This window comes from Arachis ipaensis, unplaced genomic scaffold (assembly GCF_000816755.2).
Source record: "Arachis ipaensis cultivar K30076 unplaced genomic scaffold, Araip1.1 Aipa1466, whole genome shotgun sequence".
In the NCBI taxonomy this organism is placed as follows: Eukaryota; Viridiplantae; Streptophyta; class Magnoliopsida; order Fabales; family Fabaceae; genus Arachis; species Arachis ipaensis.
In genome coordinates, this window is record NW_015495787.1 from 3,532 (window position 1) to 10,437 (window position 6,906).

The 6,906-nt window shown below is 37.6% G+C and overlaps 1 long non-coding RNA gene across 1 annotated transcript; it reads left to right on the forward strand.

Moving 5' to 3' along the window:
- The first annotated feature begins 3,838 nt into the window (after positions 1 to 3,838).
- On the forward strand, positions 3,839 to 6,578 carry LOC107624617. Its single transcript, XR_002356810.1, has 3 exons — positions 3,839 to 3,895; positions 3,973 to 4,130; positions 6,239 to 6,578. It is a non-coding gene; the product is annotated as an uncharacterized LOC107624617 (long non-coding RNA).
- Positions 6,579 to 6,906: the final 328 nt, after the last annotated feature.

Below are 6,906 nucleotides of genomic sequence, written 5' to 3' on the forward strand. Positions count from 1 at the left end.
CACTAATGAATTTTGTAACCAACACTATACACATAAGCCCACTACACTAACTAACTAGTAGAAGTGTTAAGTCATGTAACACCCCCTCTTAAGCCAGAATCAGTTACATCCATCATTCTGAGCTTGTCCTGACAGTCTTGAAACATCTTTGGAGTTATGGCTTTAGTCAATATATCTGCAGTTTGATTAACAGTTGAAATAGGAAGCAATTTTGTCACTTGTTGCTGCCATCTGTCTCGAACAACATGACAATCCATCTCTATATGCTTAGTTCTCTCATGAAAAACTGGATTGGCCGCAACATGCAAGGCTGATTGACTGTCACAATATATTGCAATTGGTTTACTCAATTCAATCTTCAAGTCTCCAAGTATATTGGTGATCCACTGCGCTTCTCTGGTGGCCATTGCAAGGGCCTTATATTCTGCCTCACATGAAGAACTGGCCACTGTGTTTTGTTTCTTATTTTTTCAGGATATAATAGATGTTCTTATGAAGAAGTAATACCCTGAAATTGATCTCCTTGTGTCTGAGTAGGCTCCCCAATCACTGTCTGAAAAACCAGTTGGTTCCAAGTCAGTTTGGGATGAGAACATTAGACCCAGGACAGGTTTGGCCTTGAGATATCTTAATACTTTGATGGCTGCTTCAAAGTGTTTGTCAGTAGCACAGTCTAAGAATTGGCTTAATTTTCCTACTGCATATCCGATATCAGGTCGAGTATTGGTCAAATAGCTAATCTTCCTACTAATCTTCTGTATTCAGATGCTGAATTGAGTAAACTCCTTGAATCTTTTGCCAATTTTATTGTGTAATCCATTGGTGTAGTTGCTACCGTTGCATCCATTAATCCAGACTCCTTCAATAGGTCGATGCAATATTTTCGTTGACATACTGCAATGCCCCTCTTGCTTCGAGCTATTTCAAGGCTTAGAAAAAAGTTTAAGTCACCCAAATCTTTGATCTTAAACAAATCATGCAAGTGCTTCTTGACGGACCCAATTTCATCTATGTTATTTCCAGCAACGATTAAGTCATCTACATATACCAAGATGGCTGTGAATTGTGAACCATGATATTTTGTGAAGAGACTATAATCATTTCGAGATTGAATGTAGCCAAAATCGATCAAAATGGTTGATAATTTAGTGTTCCATTGTCTATTGGCCTACTTCAAACCATAGAATGATCTGTCTAATCTACAAACCAAGTCTGGTGAAGGCAATGTTAGACCTGGAGGGGGTCGCATGTATACTTCCTCAGCTAAATCTCCATGTAAAAAAGCAGTGTTGACATCTAATTGGTGTACAAACCAATTCTTTACGGCTGCTATTGTCAAAATTATCCTCAGTGTGCTCATTTTTACCAAGGGACTGTAGGTTTTAAAGTAATCCACCCCTGCTGTTTGGGTGAAGCCTTGAGCTACAAGTCTTGCCTTGTATCTCTCCATAGATCCATCAGGATTCAATTTCAACATGAGCACCCATTTGCACCCTACCGCCTTTTTAGCATGAGGAAGCTTGGTAAGAGTCCAAGTCTGGTTTTTCTTTAGAGCAATTAATTCTGCATTGATAGCTTCTTGCCAGTTCGGATCACAAACTGCCTCAGCATAGGTTTTTGGTTCTTTGTATTTGGCCTGGTTGAATTTTTGTGTGATTGACTCAGGTGATAAAGAAAGGAGAGGAAGTGGGGACTCAGACTCAAAGAAAAGAATGGAAGACTTGTCAAAAAATTGATCTGCCTGGTTTAGTAACATATTTGTGTAATTTTCAAAAAATTCTTGAGAAGAACATGATGAATTGTGTGAAATGTTAGAAAAATCATTTGCTGATGTATTCATGGTATTGCAGTGATAATCATTGAGGTATGTGGGACGTCTTCTTTCTCTTAAGGGTCTTCTAGATTGTGATGCTATGTCAGGATATAGATGCATGTTTGAGTTAGTGTGGTGATGTGGTGATGCATATAAATTGTTATTGGGATTGGTTTGAGTATGTGAGGTAGGATCTAAATGAGATGATAGATGCATGGTATCTAACCAACCTTGGGACAGTTTGCATTTGTCTATTATTTTCATCATTGCTTGAAAATTCCTGTAATGCAAATGGGAAAAAATTTTCATAGAATTAAACATTTCTAGAAATGAAAATGTTTCTACTCTTAACGTTGTAAAGAATGTGTCCTTTAACTCCATTTTTGACCCCAAGTATACACACTTGAGAGTTCTTTGATCTAGTTTTGTTCTATATGCTGTTAATGTTGATGCATATATGAGACATCCAAACACCTTGAGGTATGATATATCAGGTAATTTTTGTTTCAAAATGTAGTAGGATGACTGGTTTTGTAGTAGAGTACTAGGAATTCTGTTTATTAGATGCACTGAATGTCCTACTGCAAAGTTTCAGAACCTTTTAGGCATGTTTGAGTGAAACATCAATGCTCTTATAATTTCTAAAATGTGTTGATGTTTCCTCTCTACTATGCCATTTTGTTGAGGAGTTTCAACACAGGTAGTTTGATGTATTATACCCTTAGATGCATAGAAATTTGGCAGCTTAAATTCATTACCATTATCTGTTCTAACCTTTTTAATTACCATGCCAAACTGAGTTTCAACCATTTTAACATAATTTTTGACCAAATCAGCGGCTTCTCCTTTTGATTTCATAAAATATAGCCATGTAAATCTACTTTTGTCGTCAACCACAGTTAAAAAAATACTTGAAACTAGAAATTGAAGCTGTATTTATAGGTCCCTAAATGTCCATATGGACAATGTCAAATTTATTTTCACTCTTTGAAACTCTAGTTGCATATGGTAATCTTTTTTGTTTTGCATAGTGACATGAGTCACAAGGATTATTACAAGCAGAAAAATTCAAGTCATTGTATTCTTTTTTATTACAACAATCCTATCATGAGGTATGTGTCCTAATCTGAGGTGCCAGAGCTCAGAGTTGTCTAATTGTGCAGGCTGAACAGCCAGTGAAGATGTAGATGAAAGGACAGATGAAGATGCAAATTGTGCAGGCTGAATAGCTAGTGCAGATGTAGATGGAAGAACAGATGAAGATGCAGCTTGAATAGGTGTGAGGTTTTCAAAAGCATACAAGCCTCTTCTCTGTTCAGCTACACCAATTGTCTTCATGGTAATCTTTTCCTGAATTTCACAACCAAATTCATCAAATGTAAGTTTTAATTTTGAATTGGCAGTCAATTTAGACACAGATATTAGATTAAATTTGAACGTTGGAATGAAAAACACATGAAACAATTTAAACTGATTCGAAAATACTATGGTTCCTGCATATTGGGTTATTGTGTAAACCCCGCTAAAATCGGTAAATAATTAGTCAATAAATCGAATTTTAATTAGAAAAATTAAAAATGAAAAACTAGTATCAAAATAGGATAAAACTCTTCAAAACAAGAATTTTGACACTAATTTCAAAAAATTTGGCCCAAAATTAGACCAGATAGGCCGAACCGATTGAATCGGACCTAAACTGGGCCCGTGGGCTAACCGGACCCATCACTTAAACGAGCTGAAGCTCATTTTCTCCCTCATTTGGCATGCAGAACGCTGGAAAGCTCAACAAGCAGGGGAAGAACGTTTGAAGCTTCCAAAACCCTCACTCAAATTTCATTTCTCAATAACTTTTGATCCGAAGCTCTGATTGACGATCCGTTTGTGGCCACGCGACCGCAGCGTCAAGCTCTACAAAGCCCGGCACATTGTAAGGTAAGAAATCCATATTTTCTTCCTCAATTTCCCCAGTTTCAGTTTTGAAAATCTATGAACAAATATGTTGAAAATTGTTCAATTCGGTGTTCTAGGCTTGATTTAGCTTGCGGAGCTTACTGGGTTTGAGTTGCTATGCATGTGGAAGTGGTAAGGTTTCTCTAAACTTTAATTTAATTTTAATTTCATTAGGTAAAATATGAATTTGGAACATATATGTGTATTAGGTGTGAATTAAGTTTATATACATGCTTTGGAATTGAAAAGTGAACATTTGGAGGCTTGGTGGTGATTGAGGCTAAGCTTGTGGCTGGTTACACTATGCTTGAGGGGCTGTGCTGTAGCTTGTGAGGCTGCCTTGGATTAAATAAAGTGATTGGCCAAGGTATGGTTTAGGTTTCGCGCGTTTAATATGTAAGGTTTTGTGAAAACTTAGGCTAGAGCACTATAGGATAAGTTGAAATGATTAATTGTGTTAAATGATTAGTCTTTATGGTATTGATGGATAAGTTGATGTGGGCATGTGTTGAGTACTTGATAATGTGGGTTGAATGCAAATCTATATATGTATGTTAGTATAATGATGATGGATGAAGGATTGATGATTATGGCAATTTAATGATATGGTTGAGATGGAGTGGTGTTTATGTGGAATTGTTGGTATGATTATATTGATTAATGTTGTGGTGATGGTTGAAATATTTTATGATGATGACAATATGTGGATATGAAATAATATGTTAGTTTGTGAGTTTATAAGTAAAATTTGTAAAGTTGGATGAAAATGAGGTGTTGTTGAGTTATGGAAATGCAAGGGTTGCAAGAATTATTGTGTTATGGTGAAGAACAGGTTGTATTGATGGTTATGGTATGATTGAGTTAAATGAGATTGAGTTTTAAAAAGGAAATGTGATTTTTGGGTAAAAATGGGGTTTGGCATGTTTTGGTAAACTTTGGTTTTTGATGAACTTTGGTAGCCCATAACTTGCTTCTCAAATTTTGAATGGAGATGCGGTTTGTTTCAAATGAAAAATGGTTTTGCAAGCTTTTCAACGATATAAATTTTGTGAAAAACGAAATTTTGTAGAGAAAGTTATGGACGACAGAATTTTGGCATGGAAAATGTATATGCAGGTAACTAAAACTGGTTTTTAGCAGCTTTTTGGGCAATCTGTAAATTTTTGGAAAAACGCACATCCACGCGTACGCGTGGCCCACACGCACGCGTGGCCCACACGCACGCGTGGCATGACATATTAGACTACGCATGCGCGAGTAGCCCATGCGTACGCGTGATGAGCCAACATGCATGACCATGCGTACGCATGACCCACGCGTACGCGTGACATGCTGTTCTCACCTACGCGTACGCGCGTGGTAAGGGGAAGCGCGCGCGTGCTACCTTTTCACACTACCACGCGTACGTGTGGCCCACGTGCACGTGTGGCCCACGCGCACGCGTGGCCCTTGCTTGCTGCAAAACTGAATTTTTGTGTTATAAACCAGATTTTCACTTCTAAACCTCTATTTTCATCCTTTTAAACATAAGGTATAGTACTAAGTACAGTAGCTAGTTGAAGTAGGGGAAATTAAGGTAATTTGAGGGTGAAGTAAAGGTTAAAATGATGTATTATGAATAAGAAGGGTGAAAATGTTATGAAAATGATGAACATTTGTGATAGTGATATGTTGATGGATGATTGAACTCATTTGGAATAAACAAATGTATTCTTGAGATACCTGGTCAGTAGCAAGGATGGTGGTTCGTCCCGCTTGCTCCATGTTAATGTTTGAGAATTAATAATGATCATGCTTGATTTAAATTGAATAAATGTATGTTTGTGACGCCTGGGTAGTAGCAGCAGTAGTGGATCTCCCACTTGCTCCAGGTTGAGCTTTTAAACACCCGCCTGGGTAGTAGCCGCAGTAGTGGTTATTCCACTGGCTCTGGGTTAAGCGGGTAGTAATAAGCGGGTTGTAGCTCAAACCTACTTGCTTCACATGGGTGTTTCAGTCCATGGTTAGCTACCAGGACATGTCGGGTTGGCTATATAACCGACAGATGATATCATCAGCCATAGGATAGGCATACATCATGTGCATTTGTTTCCTTGTTTGCTATGCATTACCTGGGTCTGTCTAATTGAGTATATACCATGCTACTTGTTGTATTCGCTACTTGTACTATCTGTGTCCTACTTGTGCGTGATATTGTTTGATCGCTTGTCTCTGCTGAATCTATGGTGACAGAGGAAAGGAGGAAGGGTGAAATGGGTTGATGTTTATGTTAGGTCTAAAAGCAAGTCAGTTTAGGAATGTTTAGATTACCTACCCCTATTTGTGGCTTCTGCTTAGAAATTAATTTTTACAATTGTATGGCGGAGTTCTAGGATTGCCTCTGGCAATCCCAAGACCTTATTTATTATCCGCGTGGCACCTTTACCATGCTGAGAACCTCCGGTTCTCACCCCATACTGTGTTGTTATTTTTCAGATGCGCAGCGGAAGGCTCCTCGGTAGGCATCTGAATTTCTGAAGCGAAGTGGTTTTTGGGTTTATTTTGCTATTTAGTTTATGTATATGTGTACTTAACGTTCTCTTCGAATAACTTGTTTATTTTGTTCCTCTTAGAGGTTTGAGGAGAGTTTTCATTTATGTATTTTGGGTTTTTGGGATATGTATATATGTATATAAATATTCTCCGGCCAGCCTTAGCTTCACAGGCTGAGTTAGGAGCTTGTTATTTTGTATTATTAACCCTCTACTTGTGTCATCTGTTTATATTTACTTTTGAGCTTTAGTTTTCTTCTCACGCAAATAACAACATTTCCTGAGCGTTGCACTTTTTATTTTGCGATTTTGTTTTACCCCTTTTTCAAGGCTCCTAGCATACTATCTCTTTTCATTAATATTAGTTATATATATATATTTTACTTTTAGAGGTCGTAATACCTTGCCACCTCAGCTTTATGACTTAAGCATAAGACTCTGTGTGGTAGGGTGTTACATATTGTACTGGTACTGTAACCACCCTATCCCATGAGGCCTATAATTTCTGATTCCTTACAGCGTTCGCTGGCACGCATAGGATTAGATATATGAAAATATAAAGCGTAGACAATGAATTAGTTGAGAAATTAGCCTAAAAGTGTTACCAACCAT